At 35.8% G+C, this 20,635-nt stretch overlaps 1 protein-coding gene across 5 annotated transcripts in view; it reads right to left on the bottom strand.

The window, feature by feature from the left end:
* The window catches only part of ORC5 (origin recognition complex subunit 5), a 68,386-nt gene that overhangs the window by 19,523 nt on the left and 28,228 nt on the right, over positions 1-20,635 (bottom strand). The gene's annotated exons all lie outside the window — the stretch shown is intronic.

Consider the following 20,635-nt stretch of genomic DNA (forward strand, 5'->3'; position numbering starts at 1 on the left):
TCTGGGGCAAAACACTCCAAGGAGCTCAGCAGGGGCTTCCCAGAGTCAGGAAAAGCCAACAGAGAGCAGAAAGATCTGGCAGGACCTGGCAGCTCTTGTGAGGGAGGCTGACATGGGGAGGGTGGTGCCAGAACACCTGAGGGAGATTGGAAGAGCTCTAGGAAGCACGAGTGACCAGGAGCACAGCGAAAAGGGTGGGCAAGCAGGACAGACAGGATGGGGCACAGCAGAAGGATGTGGAGGGGCAGTTTATGCATCATTTCCTGTAGGCAGGACGCACAGGAGAGTGCAGCCACGTTCCCAGCTCCTGAGTCTCAGTGGGGACCTTATCACCCTCTACAGCTGCCTGAAAGGAGTTTGAAGCCAGGTGGGGACTGGCCTCTTGTCCCAGGCAAACAGGGAGAGGACAAGGGGAAATGGCCTCATGTTGCACCAGGGGAGGTTGAGGTTGGACATCAAGAAGAACGTCTTCACTGAAAAGGTGGTCAGGCATCGGCACAGGCTGCCCAGGGAGGTGTTTGAGTCACCATCCCTGGAAGTGCTCAAGAAATCACTGGACATGACACTTAGTGCTATGATTTAGTTGTCATGGTGGTGTTCAGTCACAGCTTGGATTTGATGAGCTTGGAGGTCTTTTCCAAGCTTAATGATTCCATGATTCAAAAAGCATTAAAGAACCTCCACAAGGCATCCTATTTTAGTTTCAGTGGAACATAGTGTAGTCAAGGAACAATTTCTCATGCTTCCATGACTAATGAACTTACTTCTTTTTGCAGCTGATAGTTGTGATAGTCACTCTATTTTGTGAATAATCATTGTATCAAGACTTCTCAGTAATATTCAGTAATTATAAATCTGGAAGTTTTGAATATTAAAATTAAATCACTTTAAAATAGGTTAATCCCCCAAAAGTACTATACTGATCACCAAACTGAAAAATCCATACAAGAGATCAACAGAAAGGTGTGAAAAAACAGGACAGAATCAAGCAAGCAATGAAATCTTTTGATCTCAACAGATTAAAAAGTCACCTCATACTAAAATGCCTACTGTAGTGAGAAAACACAGGAGAAAAACAAAACTGAACAAAGAGAAGCAGTTATGACTGGCAAAGACACTATTAGGGCCTGATGAAAAGCTACCTGTCATTCCAATCAACTGTTATATCTGAACATTTTCCCACCTCTTGGAAGCCTTTCACAGAAGCTTTACATAATGGGCATGTAGCTCCCATGGTTATCTTCTGGAACCTCTTCAGTAAGCAGAAACAGAAGTGTTGCTCAAGGATATTTTAAAATGTCCATTGCAGAACCTGCATTGCAGTCAATAAACGTTAAAAAGAACACCTATCAAAGAACCAGCTGGTCAGGAAGTATTGCTGTAAGTCTGCTACTCCTCAGTAAGAGAAGCTCAAGCAGCAGAGACCAAAATATGGTGTAGGGTATGCTCTGGTTCTAAACACTCACCCTGGGCGCCTGTCCCTCTGCCACCGAAGACTCAGACCTGCTTTTTAAGAAGTTCTCAACACATCTTGTCCAAGGTGACACAGTGACACAGGCAAGGTGTTACTGTCAGGAGCTGGTTATTGGCTCAGGACACACAGACCATTCCTCTGAGCTGCCAGGCAGTCTGCACCCACCTAACGTCTGAGTTCAATTTTATAACCAGATCGTGCACATCTTGTCCTGCAGAAGCACTGTGTGTTGTTAAAAGCTGACTAATTTTATCTGGAAAGTGCATCAAAACTTTATCATCTCAAGAAAATTTTAAGACACAATTCTGCACTTAAAAACAGAGAAAAGAAAAAGGTTCCATACAAAGACTTTTCTGACTCTAAAACTGTTCTCATTTATTTTGTAACAGAGAAATTGTGCAATATAAATGTTACCATGGTAACAACTCACTTTATTGAACAAGAGAGAAAATAATTATCCCAAACCTGCATATCATGCAAGCACATGCAGTAAATTTAATGCTGCCCATTTTTCCCCTTGCTATTTTTCTTCTTGCAAAGAAAAATAGATTTTGAATTTATACATTATAGCAAGCCAGGCATCATTTTGCCTGTCCCTCCCACTTCTTTGTATATTTTACATCTCTTGAGTGCATGATGTGAAGGACCCAGTTACTTAGGAAAAGAAAAAGGGATTAATGAATCAGAAATGCTCTTCCCCCTCCTGAGTGAAGTACAGAAGACTCCTATGTAAATGCTTCACGCATTTAAAAAAAATGAAGCCCTAAGGCAAGCACAGCACATGCTTAGTATTCACTCAGTATACTTAAACAGGAACCCTTAGTTTATAGAAAAACCAAAAGTTATTCATCTCCATACATAAATTAAACCTGATTTTACTGTTCTGTCCAAATATTTCCCGTGATATTGTACTTGTAAACATATAGTTATATTTCATATACAAGGGACAGCAATATTTTCAGAAGAACTGCATGGATTTAGCCATACAAATCCAATTAATCTCAATAGAACTTCTATGGCTAAATCCCTGTGCTCAGCTTTGACATTTTAGAAGCAGTGGGGGAGGTTTTTCAAGGAGTGAATATGTATTATACAAAACTCAGTTTTCTCAGAAATAAAATACCATGTAGATACTCAGAAATATCAAAAAACATTTATGTGATTCTGTCAAGAAAATCACATTCTTAGGAAAGTAGGCAAGGATTTCCACAAAACTCTTATTTTACAAAAAATAACAGTATTATCCTGCAGCCTATGAGATAAAACTAATCACATATATACATTAGTTGGATAAATTATTCTTATTTTACCTCCAGTTTTGATCTTTTTACTTCATTTGCAGTGCATCTGCCTTTCTCATATGAAATTCGTTAAAGAACGAATTTAATCTAGTGTTCACAGTTGGAGGATGCATTTGGGATGCATAAAATTCATGTTTTTAAAAGATCACTTTAAAGAAGTGACTTAGAAGTGCTGTTTAGAAAGACAATCTTATTTGTCACCACCTTCCTCACTTTTTTTTTGGTTTACTTGCAGTCCTAAACAAGTTAGAGAGTTTAAGAATAGAAACAAAACTACACTCAACCAACTTCAGCAACAAGGAATGCAGCTAATTTTGACTATTAGAAGATATCTTCAGGTACTAGAAAAAATTTATATGTATACACATTAATGCACACACACAATACAGGCTGTGCAAAATCTTAAATCACTAAGTTGTCTTCTTCATGGAACTGGAACTCTCCAAATCATCCAAAGGTAACATATCTTCGTAGAGAGCTCTTTCTGGAACATAGGCTGTAATGGTATGTCCTTCATAAATACACACACACTTATAGTACCGAGTATATTTAATACCTCCCTATGAAGCTCTTACAGAAAATAAAAATATAATTCCAGTAGCTGAACTGGTAAAACTTACAATTCCATATAAAAAAAGCTACTCTTAGGTGCCTTCTCCCTTCCCCTAAAGCCCTCAACAATCAGTACCATTTCAGTTCCTAAACCAAACACCACTAGAGATGCATGTTTCCCATACAGCAGTTGAACAGTTACATCCCAAGACTCTTGCAACTGCAGAAGTGATATAAATAATGTTTCCTTTTTATGATAATGTAGATTTTGCATTTGCTAGTAGTTTTTGTATGGAAATCTTTTTTTCCCAGTTCAAGTATAAATCACACAGATGCAGTGGAGACATTTTTTGTTTGTTTTTGTTAAAGAAGAAAAAGTAAGTGACCATTTGGGAATTAGCTGGACATATAAAGTATTTAACAAGACACTAAACAATTAGGACAAATTCACCTAACACAAGCCATCATGCTGCTGCATATTCTACCTGTATATGAATTGGTTAGCTAGCTGCTCACAGGAAGGCTTAGGCCACATGCTAAATGAGAAGTTTTATTTAAAGCTTGTTGTATTCCAAATTAATAATGACCATTGCGGTACTGGATCCTCAAATCACGCTTTTTGCCTGAACTGCATGATAAAGTTAGTACTTCATAAAAAACTAAAGCCATCAGAAGCAGAAACATTGCTAAAGCATTTTTCTGTAATGGTGTGGCTCTGAAGGCCTTGTAACTGGACAACAAATTCATAAAAGCAACAGCATGTTACAAAAAAATATACATTATCAATTGGAACAGTATCTGACTTAGCAGTCTATCTGGCCAGAAACTCTCCTCAGAGCTTTCCTTGAATCTCGCTTTATTAAAAAGCTTAAATTTTGGTGTACAAAAGTTCAGTAGTTTTGTACTAGGTGTACAAAAGTTTTAAGGATGTTAGCTTAATTAAACATATGTGATAAAATCTTTAATAGACTAAAATATGAAAATTTTTTGGGAGAAAGATTTCTATTCATAAGCCTGTCCCAATGCAAAAATCTCAAACACCCTCTGTTGATGTCCCTTACAACCTCAGTTTTTCCATCTCCCTCACAACTCAGAATCACAGAACGGTTGAGGTGGCAGGGATCTCTGGAGGTCATCTAGTCCAACCTCCTTCTCAAGCAGGGCCATCTTGACCAGGCTGCCCAGAACCATGTCCAGATAGCTTTTGAGTATCTCTGAGGATGGAGATTTCACCACCATTCTGGGCAACCTGTGCCAGCACTGACATCACCCTCACAGTAAGAAAGTATTTCCTGCCATTCCTCCTGTGTTTCAGTTTGTGCCTATTGCCTTGGAGTAGAGCAGCAACTCCTTCCTGTGGCTCATTACATCTCCTTATCCCCTACATGCCTCCTGCTCCTGCTTCCCACTTCTCAGCCTAAGATGCTCCACACCCTGTGTGCCTGGGTCTTGGTTAGGTCCTAAAGATCATCACATTCAAACATATTGAGCACCTGGGTGGGGCAGCCTCAACAGAGCTCTCCTCAACAACTCCTGCTGCAGTTACCTGCTCCAGACAAAACAATGTTTGGATGTGGACAAATGTATAACTCAGTAACCAAGCACCAACATGTTTATCCTTTATGACAAGTTGGTTTCTTGGTGGGATATTTTTTTTGCTTTGTGTTTGTCTTGTTTTTCAAGATATAACCCAAATCCTTCTTTAAAAGAAATTAGAAAATTGAAACAATCATGAGATTCCCATGCAGCCTCCTCTGACCAAACCATCTTGGTGGTCTTTAGTAACAGTAGCTCATTGAAGAAATCACAGACGAAATATAGTCAATAGCTATAAACATATTCAGGACCACTTCCTTCACAAATAAATTGTTAACCATTAATCCAGAAACATAATTTCCATTCAGTTGACTAATAAAATGATACCTCACTGTAAGAATTTTTGGAATTTTCATCGTCGTTATCTAAGCTCAGGATTCAAGTTTCAGTTTCTAAATGCTTATTTTCTTCCAAGTGACAAGACTCTTTAACTTCTGCCTGAGTGCAAGCCACAAAAAACTGTGTCTCCCTGCTTTTAGGCTGGCTCATCACCAGCCAGAGCCTGAGTTACAGTTCCCAGTGGCAGAATGCAGCCTATTCAAAACAGCATGATTAATTTAGCTAAAAAGAAAACCACAAGCAGAGAGAAATGGATTAAATAACAACAAAACCCTACATACATATGGTCTTATCTGAGACTTGCCTTGTTAACATTCCACTTTTTTCAGCCAGAGGGTGAAGCACTTGCTGGTACTGCCCGAGTGCAACTGCTGCCTCTGACACTATAACCTGAATCCTTCCCCCTCTCCAACACAACCCAAGGCTGAATTCAGGTATTGTTCCTCCCATTACAAAGCAACTGAAAGAAAGCCACTGCCAGGTTCCCAGAAAGCTGGGGAAAAGCTTAACTGCATTTAACCCTTTGGGCTCCCTGGAACCAGCTGCATGACATCCTCTGGTGCTAGGGACCAACACAGCACCCACAACTTGTGTGTTCTTTGTGGCTATTGAAAGCTGCACTTGAGAATGCCACAGATGACACAGGCAAAAAGCAGGGAAATGGTCCTACAAAACCAGAGTTTCATTTTCTTCAGTGTGATCATCTGTTACATTCTCCTATAAAGATCTAATGGGAGGACTAGAAATGTAATATGATATTAACAACTATTCACTTTCTATGTTTTTCCTCCAACAAATAAATATATTCAACTTTACAAATTTGTTCCCTGTGTTCTCTGTAAATGTTGAATCCAATAAGGTAATGAACTGATAAGAAGGCAGCTGTGCCCAAAAATACACTATCGCTTCATTTATAGGACAATTATTCACAACAAATACACACTGGTATGTTTCTTGTGCTCTGAATGGGAAGTAAAGATATCAGTATATATGTAATGTCTATGGATATCCAATGTACCACAGCTGCAACTTGATATGTAGAGCCAACAAAGAAAAAGCTGGAACAATGACGGAAAAATATCTCAAATCCTGATGAAAGTGACTGGCAAATATTATTTAACCAAGTGGTTAGACTTATATTTGGAAGAAAAAGATTGATGACTTACATTGGATCCACTAAATATCAGACATAACCAAAGATTCCAGTGACACATATGAAATTATCATTAAATTTAGCTACTTAGTAAAGAAGCAGTCCAGATATCAAGATTTATCACAGCTGCTTTTTTATCCAAAGTATTTAGTCTGACAACTTAAATTTAAAAAAAAAAACAAAAAAAACAAAAAAAAACTTAAGAATTTCAGAAAAAGATGGCCTTTTTCAATACAGATGGATACTCAAAGGTTTGCTTGCCTTCTACGTTTTAGGACTAAGTTATATATTTATATATATATTATTTATTATATTTATATATATATATTATTTATTAAGTGTCATCACTTGATATTACATCCTCTTTCCTTGAACTTTTACTGGTAGATTATTACAAAGTAAGTAAGACAACACCTGCACATCTTTTCAAGCTGGAAAATGTCACTCTACTGATGTCTTCATTTATAAGCAGTGAGCAACCTGAAGATGCCTGTACTGTGTCAGTGACCATAACTACAAAGTGCCCCTATATTAAGGATGTGTCTTGTGTGTGCATGCACGTGGTCATGTGTCTGCAGCATAGGGCAATCCAGTATTTCTCCAGAACAGCCATTTGTTCTAACTTCATGACAAAACAAATAAACATAAACAAACAACAAAACCCTCAACCTCAACAAGAAAAATCCCTCCAAAAATTAAAAAAAACATAGGCACACTTTTATGCCCATTTCAAATTCCTGCCTGTTTCTTTTAGAACATATTAGGATTTAACATCAAAACGAACAGCTTTTCTCTTACTACCTAACCTAATCCAGTTAAAAGTATTATGAAGATGACAGTGATTGACAGTTACATGATGACACACTTGACACACATTACATCTGCCAATACTTAATTTTTTCCTCATTCATGCAGGCTGTTGGTTTTTCTTTTTCCCCAAAAGAATATGGTATTTATTTGGTCAACATTTCCTAAGTCAACATACATGGAAAGTTATTTAACTAGCTTTTTAACATTTGGTTGTAAAATAAGAGTTAATAATTTTTAAACAAATTAAACTGCTCTTTGTCAGTACTTTTATTCATATGAAAATGACCTTAAGCAAACCTATAATCTGATGCAATAGATACTCTGTATGGATTGCACTTTTATAGGTAACACAGATAACAGTATTGTTCTGCTCATGAGGCAGAGGGAGTTAAATCATGAAATATTCAGTTTTAATTAAGATTACTGTATCAAAGGCAAGGCTTAATGCAGAATTGAAGTAAGGATCAAGGTTAATGCCTATTCTAAAGCAAATTTACATAAATTATGTTTCACTAGTATACCATGAGTCTTATTTTGTTAATTTATACCATGTGAGACCACAGAAATTAAAGATGGAAAATATCTATTAAGTCATCTTCACTCTCCTCCTGCCACTGCAAAATTCTTCTTCCTTCTTTCAAGTTTATATCTGAATCCTTTGTCTACTGTCATTTGCAATAGCTCAAGCAGTGGGGCATTGCACTAAAACTTCAGGGGAGACTATCACACACTTTAGCATCTCCAAAAGAAGGGGTTTTTATAGTATCCAAAGCTAAGATTCCCCTCATCTTATTTCATTACTCCCACTTAGACCTTTTTTGAACTCTTCTAAATGAATCCTTTCTTGGCCCTTGAAGCCTATAAATACCTTCAGACATTTTCATCATCCCCTGGTAGTTATTTAGCCAAATTAGTGTAGGGATCATCTCTCTTCATCTGAACATCACCAAGCACACAGATAGCTATAAGTAATAATTACATGTGTTCATTTCCTTTAATCTTTCTTCACAAGTCATTCCCTTCTAGCCTTTAATTTTTGCCAGTCTTCATGCCTACATCTTCGTTAAAGTGTTACCACTTTGCAATTATTTTCCTTTCTCTGAACAGCTTTATTTAAGGTTATATCCACTTATGCATGCCAGCTTGGATTTACCACTTTATCTTGACTTTTCACTGATGTGTGTAGGTTTTTGTTTGTTTTTCTTCTTTTGTTTGTTTTCCTAAAACATCTGACTCAAATCGCTTCTCTGTTCATGTCAAACAAAAAATAAAATTAACTGCACTAGAGGCCAGCCTTTCTGCTTATTAAAAATACCATATAAGTGCCTAATAAATTGTTTATATTACTCATTATTTTTATGTTTGGGTCTTTTTCCAGGTTTTAGGCACCATCTATTTTGGGCAATCAGTCTGAAATATCTTTGGTTTTTGGAGTACAGATAATTAACCTTTTTTCTTTGCATTTGCTTTTTTAGTGTCTAAAAAATACTTTATTTAGTATCTAACATACCTATGTTTTCTTTATCTCCTGTCATATTGATGACTCCCTATCTTGTTTGCTACCTTTCTTCCTCATCACTCCAACACACTGAGTTACCCCCTGTGCCCAAGCACAATGTAGTTACAAAAGTTTCACCTGAGCCAGATGGAGATGGCAAATTGGACTGCAGACCGGCTCACTCTAGGGAATTCTAGACACTGAGCAGAATTAAAATTTGGGCTATTTTTGATATGGGAGATGAGAAGAAGATATTGGTTTGAGTGTTAATCCAATCATGGATAAAACTAGATTTCTTTCCTGCTAAGGAGATACTGTCATGCCACATCTCCACCTGTACCTTTTCATTTCTCCCAGTCATCCAGAGATGGTCTGGTTCTGGTCACAACTACACAGAAAACATGTTAAATCAACTGGCCAAATAGCATTCCACAGACTAGTCCCACAAATTGCATACTACAAGGTTAAAACGAGGTCTCAATGATTTATCTAGGAGGGAAGCAAAAAGGCAGGACAAGGACAAGGACAACCAGCAGACCAGCCTACTGTGCAGTACCTCCAGTCACCACGTGTTCCCTGTTAGCCATCCTTCCCCCTTCTACTGGAAGCCCATCATGTTCTTAGACAGAAGTTGTTAATTTAAACACAAAGCTTCTCTATGTCAAAAGCTGATTTGCAAGAGCTTAGTACTAGGGTGAACAGCAACTCTCTGTCACTATTAACTGAGAATCAGTCAGCTCAAAACGAAAGGTAGATTTTTTAGGATACAATTAAAAAGCAATACAGAGATTTTGTGCCGTTGATTCCTCTGCTATACCTGTTCAGTGAATCAGAACAGATTACTTCAGACTCCCAGTCTTCTAGACTGTCAGTCTAGCATCTTTCACAAGCACTATAGTCACACAAATTATTAAAAAGCTTTTCTCTACACCATCAGTGTCATACATCCATTAGAGGCCATTCCACACTAGAAAATATCTGTTGCAAAAAGTCTTCCTAGGCCATATGCTAGTAATAAATAAAAAAGACTGGAAAAGATCGTTTTATAACAACAATCTTCAGTTTTCTTCTCATGTCTGTGTGGTAATCTCTTAAGTCAATCTGTTTACTGTCTGTATCTACTACACCAGGGGTTTTTTATGTATATGATTCATTATTTCCTCTTTTGACGTTCTCTTTCATATTTCTTGCCGAGATATCTAGAACATGGAACACCCACTTGTTCATTTTATGTAGGTCACAGATGGTCAACAACACATCCAGCACTGTTCAATTATTAAACTAGACCAACCTGGATCTTCATATTCTCTAGCTATGTCTTTCAAAAAACATCCCAGCTACCATCTCTCCTATTATTTTTTTTTAAACTCACTACTAACCAGAGTCTGAATTCAGAACTTTTCAGAAGACATAGATGTACCACCTGTATATTCTATTTCTTATAGTGGAATGTTTTAGTATGTTCGCAATAGGATGATGAAGCTCCCACAGTTCATGTATATTCTGTTTCAAGAAACATTTATGACAGGTGAGCAGGCAGAAAAAAAAGTATGTAAAGACATACACACAGAAAGATACCTCTCAATTCTCTATGAGAACTGTTACGGACACTAGAACCTGGTCGTGTTAGAAATGGCAACATATATAAATTTAAGCTCATTCATAAATAACTACTAATTAGAAAACAAGACAACAATCTGAAAAGAGTTTGAAAGTACAGAAATTTTGAAACAGATTTTTGTCTGGTTTTGGGGGGTTTGGTTTTGTTTCAGGTTTTTGTTCACATTTGTTTTCTTTAAAACACCTTTCTCTACATCAATAACAGCAGGGTAAATAATGTTCATCTGAATGAACTTGAAGTTGCACCATCACATGTTAGTGAAACACACCTACAGATCAGCATCTGCTCATCTAAACTAGATCTGTCTTCAAACATTTCAATTTTAGTTTCAGTTAAACCGTGCCCAAAAATCCACACTAAATCTCAGTAATATTTTTAAATTTTAACTCTAAAACACTTCCTGAAATTCAAATAACTTACTGGCCTTTCATTCTTTTGGTAAATGTTCTATGGCTTGCACTTGCAGAGGTTATACCTAACCTCTTTTATTTCATATTTCAAAAAACAAAGGTAGAAGATCCTTTCTTGACATATTCGATATTCTCACATCGAAAAATGTCACTTTCAGAGTGTTTTCCACAAGACACTGAGTTATTCTATAGTTGCTGTAACTGAAATACAGTTCAAAGCTGTAGGGTTCAGATTGCAAGTTCAAAGATGTAAAATAACAGGTCATCATCACAGAATTCTGCAAAATAAGTTTCTATTAGAAAGAGACAGAATTTCAGCACCCCATCCTTAGGAATAAGGCAAAAGCAGTCCAGAAAAAAGGGATGGGAAGGCCAACACCAGCTTGCCAGCCATACAGTGCAACCCTGGGTATGCTCTTCCCAAGTACTCACTGCAGAGTGAGAGCCCAACTTAATCTGCAGGAGGAATTGGTGGGAAGGTGTACAAATCAATCAATGCCCCCAGTCTGCAAACATTTTGACAAGGAATATGACATCCAACAGGGATATTTGATGTTGGCTTTTCCATTTGTTTTACAAGAAACTCAGAATAGTTACTGAGAAAACAGTTCTTCGGGATAGAATAGCATTACATAGCTATAATGCAAATGTTTGCATCTGAGGCCGTTTTGATTCCATTTCTAGAGGATGAAGGAGTCAGTGCATCAGGACATGGTTCACTGAAAGCTAGTACAGATTTTAAAACTTTTCATTAACAGAGTGGGTTTAGATGCTCATGTCTGCATCAGGGTGCATGTCTGTTTCTCTGCATTAACTAGAAAAGCACACTGACTAGCTCAGATGTACTTTTACTGTTCAGACATATCGCATTATTTCTTCTATCATCTACCCTCCTCCACCTAACATGAGAAATTAAATCATACAGTGGGTAAGGACAGAAACTTTTTGCAGCACCTATGCAACTTCAAGATATACAACACCATTTTCAGCCATTATAATTATCATCGTCATTATAGCAGCTTTTCCAAGTCTAAGTAGGATTTGTTTCACATTGTTTTGTCATTCTTCATATTTTAAATGAACAATATTTGCAACATTTACTAAGAATATAAACTTTCCGTAAATGAGATTTACTCACACCGTGCTATCAATTTTCCACATTGCTCCCCCCAAATATCTTTCAGTTTTCATTTCCATAGATGGAGAAGAGAGATTATGTAAATTCCTAACAATTCCTCATCTACCAAGAGGCATTCTTTTGTGAACAAGCTTCATATTTTGAAATCCTCTCTTTTAAATTAACTGCAATGCAGCTGCTTCTTTTGTCCAAGATACTGTGGCAAGCCCCACTATCTGCTATCAAATGAACACAGCCAGCAGCAGAGGGTCTTTAGGGGAGGAGGGGTGTCAAGCACAAAGTCAGTAGCTAGAACTGACTGCAGCTGGCAGGGCAGAAACAGTACAAGCATTCACCAAAGTGACCCAACATATTCTTTAATGTACCATTTTGCTACCTTACGCTCTAACACTGTTCATGTGCACAGTCTCAGGACTTTTCAACCTCATAAAAAAACAGAAGGTGTCCCTGGTACACATACAATGCTACAAATCTATTTCACTTGTGATACAACAAAATCATCTGTATTGAAGTGACAGGTGGGGTATAAATACCTCAGGAGAACAAACTATAGATAGGGAGAAGTAAGAGCACATTAGGCAGGGACAGGAGGACGAGAGACCATATAAGAACCAGTCCAAGAAGCACATCAATAAACAGGATATAACATTATAGCCAACTCTTTGACCAATGATTCTAAACCATCTTTCTTGCTACTACTGGAGTTGCAACTGCATTCATTACTGTATGTGCAGGGAAGTAAAAGATATTTAATAAGCAAAGGATTGTCAAAAGAAGATCTTGACAGGATATCTGTGTCCTTACAACTCACTGAAGTGAACTAAGGAGCTAGTAAAGCTATTTCGGCTGAAAGACAATGACAGCAAGAAGTACAGCAGGTAAAATTGGCCTTTAGTAGCCTTTCAGCTGGAATTCTACATTAGTTCTAGTTACCAGGGATGTGAAGAAACAGGGCACTCGTAACTGTAACTATTTAACCACAAGAGTTAGTTCTAGTTTTGAAACTGTCTTTCAATTAACCAGGTTCTACACAAATGCTCAATAAAGAGATGGTTCTTTCCCCCAAACAGGTTGTACTCCAAATGGTGAGAAAAAACAGCCAATTACTTCTAAGAAAGACGAAATTTATAGAGTGTTAATGATGTTACCTGAGGGCTTGAAAGGTTCTTTTTAGTCTTTAATCATATCTTTCTAGGCATATCATCTTAAAACAAGAGATTTGAGAGAGAACTAATGAATTTTATCCTAATGCCCTAATTTGCTTTATCTCAGTATTGCGTCCTATCTTACTTCCATGAATAGCTGGTGATTCTGGAATAGACTTTCTGCATACACTAAATGGTTAAAGCAAAGTGATTAAAAAACTTATACAGGCTGTTTTTAGATATATGTATTATCAAGAGAGGTTGTGCAGTACTTGCTTAATTAATCTTTGCTGTCTTAACACATGAACCAGATGTACTATTATGTTCTTTGTTCTTCCCTAAAGAGGGGATGAGCCGATTATTTATCTCCAAACAATAGGAGTTCATGTACCACAGTGAAGAATTTTTTTTTAATTGGGGAGGCAATCACTAACAAGCTTCAGCTGCAACTGCTTGATGTAAACACAGCGCGAATTTGTTCCTGGAGTATAAAACGATGTTCCTTCCAGTAAGTACATGAAACCAATTTCTAAATAAGTGTGTAAAGAAAGGGATGGAAAGGACAGAGTTTGGAAGGAGGAAAACTCTGTTTTGTCTTTCATGTATTCATATTTACTTCTCTGATACACTAACACATTTCATAGATAAGTTAAGATTTGAAGCTTCAAATACTGTTTACAAATAATGCACCAAGAGAACAGAAGTTAAAGAAACTGCTGGTTGATACAACACATTCCCTAGGTTATACAGCATGCAATCTAAGACATGTGAAAGGCACAAGGGAATATATAACATTATGTTCACAGGGCCACAAGAATACTTTGTGAAAGTTATTAACAGATTCACAGAGTATATAAACTCTTCATCACTACATAGCAAACTTACATACCTACCTCAATCACAATTTCTATTTGATTATATAAAGAAAAGTACAAATTTACAATAAATCAATTTTACAAAGCCTTAAACACAGCTACATCCTGGTCAGCAAATTCTTAGGGACATGCTACACAAATAAAAAACTAAAATCAAAAAGCAAGGAAGTTTAGAATTAGTAAGATGTTCTAGAGAAGATACTTTGGAATTCTCTTTATCTTCCCGATAAACTTCATCTCATCTGAAGTCCTCATTCCCCCTTCCCTCTCAATAGTCCTTGCCTTATCATAACCAAAATTTCTTCCTTTAAACTAGCTTTCAATAATTCACAACAATTTGTCTTCAATACACTGTTTTTAAGACCTAGATTAAGTGCCAAGCAGGAACCTATTACTATAAGCTCTTCACAGAAATAAGGTAAGTTTTCTACTCTAAATTAGTGCAAAGAAAAAACTCAAATAGAATAGAATAGAATTTGATTAAGAAAGCATCCTAAGAAATTATAAAGCTATATTATCAATATACCTCCAAAAATGAAAACTAGATCAAACTAGGTCAAACAACATAACATAGGTAAAACACTATTAGTTTTTCTAAAAGATCTTTTCTGTATCAAGTAAAATTAGAAGGAATCACACATGTCAGTCTCTTCACAATTTTAATTAGAAAGTACTACTTGAAGTAAGAATACTTTTATTTTTATTCACAGCTATGCTCAGAGTTGAAAAAAAAAATAGAATCAGCTATTTGGTTAAAAGTAATGTTTTCTCCTTTCTTTTTGCTTAACAGCAGGTTCTCTCAAGCTGCCATAGTTGGTGCCTAAGTGCTAACTATGTCACCATGCTGTGCATCACATTAAGTTCCCATTTCAGCTCATGAATTTCTGCCAGATTAGTCCAGTAACCAATAACAGAAAATGAGAAAATGGGAGTTATTTATTACCTCTTATCACCATCTTCCCAAACCTACAGAAAATCAACAGAGTACTGAGATCAATACAATTCAGCACAATGAGACCAATAGATTACTGCACTTTCTAACCAATAGGCAGATCCAGGAAAATAAAGTGTGTCAGATGCATCATATACCTATAGAAGGACACAGGATCAAACCCAACTAGGATCAAATACAATAGTAATAATATAAAATTGTCTAAAAATACCCCCACAGCTACAAATTGCCAGCTGCTAAAAAAGATGTTCTAACAATACAAAAATAATCTTTTAGGTATGGGCAACCATGAAGTCACAGGATCAAAAGGTTGCACTACAAACCCACTTGGACAATAAACATGCAGGGATATATACAGATTTCATATGAATGCTGTGTGAGATGTATGACATTATAAAAGACTAACAGATATTCTGTGCTGGCAAAATGTGTCTTATGTATCTTCACTACATACTGAAAGAGGACGGGAAGTTTATTTAGACCAGTAATGAGAATGAGATAAGCCCAGAGTCTACGGTTTATATTTGATCATTCCTGTCATTGGGGAGCTCTAAAGATCTTCTGCTTGACCAGATAGAGAGGTATTCCAGAATTCTAAATAGTTCTCAAGAAGAAAAGAAAATTCGAAAATAAGCTTTTAAGACCTTTTTCCATATAGTTCAATTTTTTTTGTAAAAGTAAATGCTTCCCCCTGCATGGAATTATAGCAGGATCATTCCAGAGATGACAACTCCTGTGGTCAGAATGAATTAAGCTGAGCAATTCTATGTGCCTTCCTCTGAAGCAAGAGGACAGTGAAATGCAGTCATTTTCAGGTTGAATCAATAGGACAGAAGCAGAGGCTGATGACACCCTCTCTTGTAATTTAAGTTTAAAACTCAAGAAGTGATAAAAATGGGGAAATACATGAGAATATATTTGCTTATATTCCAGAAACAAAATCTGAGAAAATCTACATACACAATCAGCTCCAAGAGAAACATAACTTTCACAATCATCTCCCTTCTGAATATTCACTACTTAAGAATTCCATCTTTCAACAACATATAAAATAATTATTCAAACATATAAACATTTTTGTACGCAACTATTCTACCAAATCGTAGTAGCGCCTATGGGTGTATAAAGCAAAGACACTCTCCAATATCAGATGCATGATATGCTTCAATTACGTCTTGAATTGCTTTGCAATATTATCTATGAGATAAAAAACTTTTTTTAAAAAACATTCAACCAGAAGACAAGAAATCTCACCTCAATAGAAACTTTGGTCATAAAGATCTAAATGCTAAGTTAATTTGACAACAGGATAGAAATATATTCTTCCAAAGTCACCCCCCACACTTATGTAGCTAATGTCTGATACAAACTTCTCAATTATTTCAGGTAAAATTTTAGCACTGACTCTATCCATTTATCTAAAAAAAAGGACAAGCACAACACTGAGGGAATTTCACAGTAATAGGGAAGCAAAGAAAAGTGGTTTAACAGAATCAGCAGGAACTGTCATTTTTCCAGCATTTTTCTTATTTAAAAAATTTAAAAATTAATCTACTTACTGACATATAACCAGTACAAGAACATGCTCTGTATTTCTTACACACTGGAAAATAAAAATGGCTCCACCTATCTTCATTCTGCTTCGTAAGGCCTCTTAGGGAACAGTGTAAAACAACACACATCTTAAACCAGACCTTTTTCTGTAGAAATTCACCTCTCACTTTTTAAATAGAGGGTATTTATTAGTGTTAAATAATAATGTTAAAGCCAGATGCAAAATGTTCCTATGAGAATTCCCTGTAACAGCAATGAAAGCTGGAACACAATACAGCTGATCTAGCAAAAATGAGTAATTCTTATTCTGTCAAGAGTTGTCAAATGTGGAATGAAAAGCTCCGTATTTTTAAACACTAACACAATCTGAGCTTGTAGAAGCGATTAAGAGTGTTTTCCGTTTGGAAAAACCTGTTGACAGTACTCATAGAATCAAATCACAGAGCTGTAGAATCATAGAATCAAATTCCTCTTTATCTAATTGCTACATCAAGGGAATGTAATGTAATGCAGCAACAGAAGTATAATCAGGATGTGGATATCTGGTGTCCAGAAAGGCTATGACATATATAAGCCATAATACAAATCAAGTAAGTAGATAACAGAACCAGGCATCGTTCCAATCTTGCAACTGAAAATTTACCATAGCTGTCAATTTACAAAAAAACGGTAGTTTAAACATCAAATTGTCATCTGAAAAAGAAAGCCATAAAGCATGCTTCCAACACAACAAGGACAAAGAAATCTCACAGGTAAATTGCCAGTTTACATACAGAATTCTAGGTATTTCTTATTCTATTCATGTAAGGTGGACAAAAAAGCAAGAAAAAAGAAAAAAAAAAATCTCTTCAATTTTTACACTCCAAGAAAGGGTGCTTTTTTCTTCCCTTAATTACAGAAAACTACATTCCTCTGGCTCCCTCCAGCTGGAACTATGTTATGTACATCAGTGGTTTGTGTATTTCTAATAGACCCATATCATATTGGCACTTAACACACTACTCTAAATCTCATATCTGCATTTATTCTAACTTCAAAAAAAAAGTTCTTACTCTGTGGACAATTTGCAATGCTATTTATCTTTATGACAGATTGAAAAATGTTAGGTCCATTAACCCTCATTCCAAATTCTTACACATTTAAAACTAAATTGGTTTTATGAATTTGTGATACTCTTAAGAAAATTCAAATATTTTCGTGATCCAGTATCAAAGAAATAAGAATGTCTAATAAATGAAATACAGACTATGATGTATAAGATACCTGATGTGTCTCCATACGCTCATAAACAGCCTTCCTAGAAATCTCTGACTGCAAATGCACTACAGTCAGAAGTAAATTCTAACTATACAACTATCTGAAACTATTTGCCAAATATAATGAGTAACATTAAAACCAAAACCTGGGATGACCCAAAGTTAATGCATTAGAGTAAAAATGCAAACAGAACTGAGGTTACTGATTAGTTACCTATTTGGTAATTTTCAGCTCTTATATACTCTGAGAAGTTATCAAACCTCTCTGCATAGATGTTTTTTCAAATATTCAGGGATGTATTACCAGAAATAAAAAATGCAAAAGCATGCAAGGCAAATGGCTTCATTCCCTTTTACCTCAGATAACATCATAGCTCAAAACTACAAGTAGATCTAATCAATCCTCTTTATGAAAGGCTATTTCACAAGAAAGCAGAAGCAAGACATAATGTCTAGAAAAATGAAAAATGATCAGGAGAACTGAATTAACTTGAAGAAGCAATTACTGAATAATTTTGGTAGAGGAAAAAGCATTGGTTAATTTTGGCCTGTAAACCATAACAACAGTATCTACTTGCTTACTGATTGTGGTAAGAACAGCCTCTTCAATGTAAAATGACCTCATTTAAATTAAATTGGTGCTGATAATTCTTGCCCAATGCTTTGTGCATAAATTTATTTGTGACCTATACTAAGGCACATTTTAAGAAGAGTGTTATGTTGTATTTCTGTCTTTCTATTTCCTGTGGGAAGCCTAAAAGGAAATACTACTCCTGTACAAACCAGAGCTGAACACTCACGGAACCTTAGCAGAAGGCGCTTTCAGGAGGTTTTATAAAGTTTCTTTGTATCCCTCCATTCCGTTGCAATTGCCCTCGGACACAATGAATATTTCCTATTCTGGACTATATTCAGTGGGTTCATATGGGCACACAAATAATAATCCTGGTTGTTCCTGCTGTACCAAGTAAGAAAACTCTAAGACTTCTCTGTTGTTGTAGGATTCAGACTGCACACCCCAGAGTCACACCGTTTTTTGCACTGTGTGAAAGTGCATTAGCCTCTTTTCAACATTTTCACCATGTTTTATCTTTTAAAACACTTCAGCCACATGCTTAGCCATATATCCAAAGAGACCATCAACTCTGCAAGTTCTGTCCCAGCACAGAATGTACTGCCCACTGCTGATGGCAATATCATCTTCAATCTGTTAAAATATTATACAAAATTGTACCTGAAGAAAAACATTTTAAGATCTCATCCTCTCAAATGGCTGCAGAAATCAATAGTTCTCTAACCTCCAACTTCTTGGTTTAAAAAATAAGCAAATAAATTTAAACAAATTCAGTGACCTGTTATATTAATACACAGTGTGTTAAAAAACCAGTATCATAACAAATTAGTAAGAAAAACAGTGAATATTCTGGAGAAAAATGAGCAGTGAAAACTTCTCAAATGAATACAGACAATTTATGTATGTACTGAGATCAAGAAGCTATAATTAAAACCCCCAAACCTTACAGTAACTTTCTCTCAAAAAATCCTCACTGGATGCGTGAAAAGTTTGATTAAAAAGAGCATAAACCCAAGAGAAATTTCAAGTTTTAAGGGGGTAACTGAAAAAATTTTCATTTGCAGAAGAAAGAAGCACTTTTCTTCCCCCCTGGTGCTACTCCCTTGTACTAGTTAGTGAGGAAAACCAAAAATGAATGGGCCCAATTGATTCTCCTGTAACCTAACTACAACAAGAAGTTACAGCAGAAGTTGTTTAGTTTTGTATTGGTTGCAAAGACCACACTTTTAAAACAAACATGCTAACTCTGCTTAAAAAGAGTATGAGACCATTTTAAGGAGTATTAAATGGCAAAAGATTAAGATTCAAATTTTAAGTTGAAATTCTATTTAGAAAAATGAAACATTTTCAATAAAACCTACCATTAGGAGAAAAAATGAAATTTTGCTGCTCATTAGCATAAAAGTTTCACTTTTGAAAAGCTAATAACCAAAATTTTCATATGAATAGAAACTATACAGGCAAATAAGAAGCAATAAGAAATATCATGAAATCAGCAAGTGACAGATCTTAAAGCAGCTCCTAGTCCTTCTTGAATCTTGACTGCAATTGTTGATCAATTTTAAAGCTAAGGCATGCTATTTTCTGACAGTACATGGGGAGAATTAATATGCATTTGGTTCATGTACAGCCCTTGATTTTACAAATTAAAGAGCACAAAAAATTAATCGTGAATCAGTTAAGAAGCCAAATATTTGAGTTAAAGCATATTAAACTTCTGTACAATTTTATAATGATTTCCATGCTGTACACACAAACAAGAAAACTAAAGACTGTATTATCTAACAGTAAAATGTATCAATACTGCTAAGGATAAGCCAGCTCCTAAATATTCACTTCATTTGAAAAATGTATTTACAGAACAACTAATGACAAAAATCAGTGAAATGCAAATTGTTTTAAACTATTCAAGAAAAAAAAGCAGTTAAATACGATGCCTAGATTAAACTACTTTTCAAACCTATTTTAAGTTCTGTTGTATTTTATATTACTTTGCACTGGACATTTCAATATTTTTAATTAAAATTTAATGTAAAAATTGCTTTGTAACTTAAAATAGTCTTAAATAATTTATAAAATTCAATTTTTATATAAACAGATTTAATTTTAAATTCTTTGCCCTAATCCAGTTAAGATTAAATACAATATTTTTATAGCCTAATCTCCAGATATTCAGAAAATAAAGAATTACGACTATTCTTTGATAACACTGCCACCTAGTGCAAACTCTAAATTAGAATGAAGCATTTCTTTGAACTTGTTCATTCTGTAACTTAGTCTAAGCTGGAACTATACCATGTCCAAATTACGTCTTCAGTACTACTTAACTGGATATTGGAATAATAACATTTGTTCTCTTACCTGGAATGCCTGTTAAATATGCAGCT

The sequence above is a fragment of the Aphelocoma coerulescens genome, chromosome 1A (assembly GCF_041296385.1).
Source record: "Aphelocoma coerulescens isolate FSJ_1873_10779 chromosome 1A, UR_Acoe_1.0, whole genome shotgun sequence".
Classification (NCBI taxonomy): Eukaryota; Metazoa; Chordata; class Aves; order Passeriformes; family Corvidae; genus Aphelocoma; species Aphelocoma coerulescens.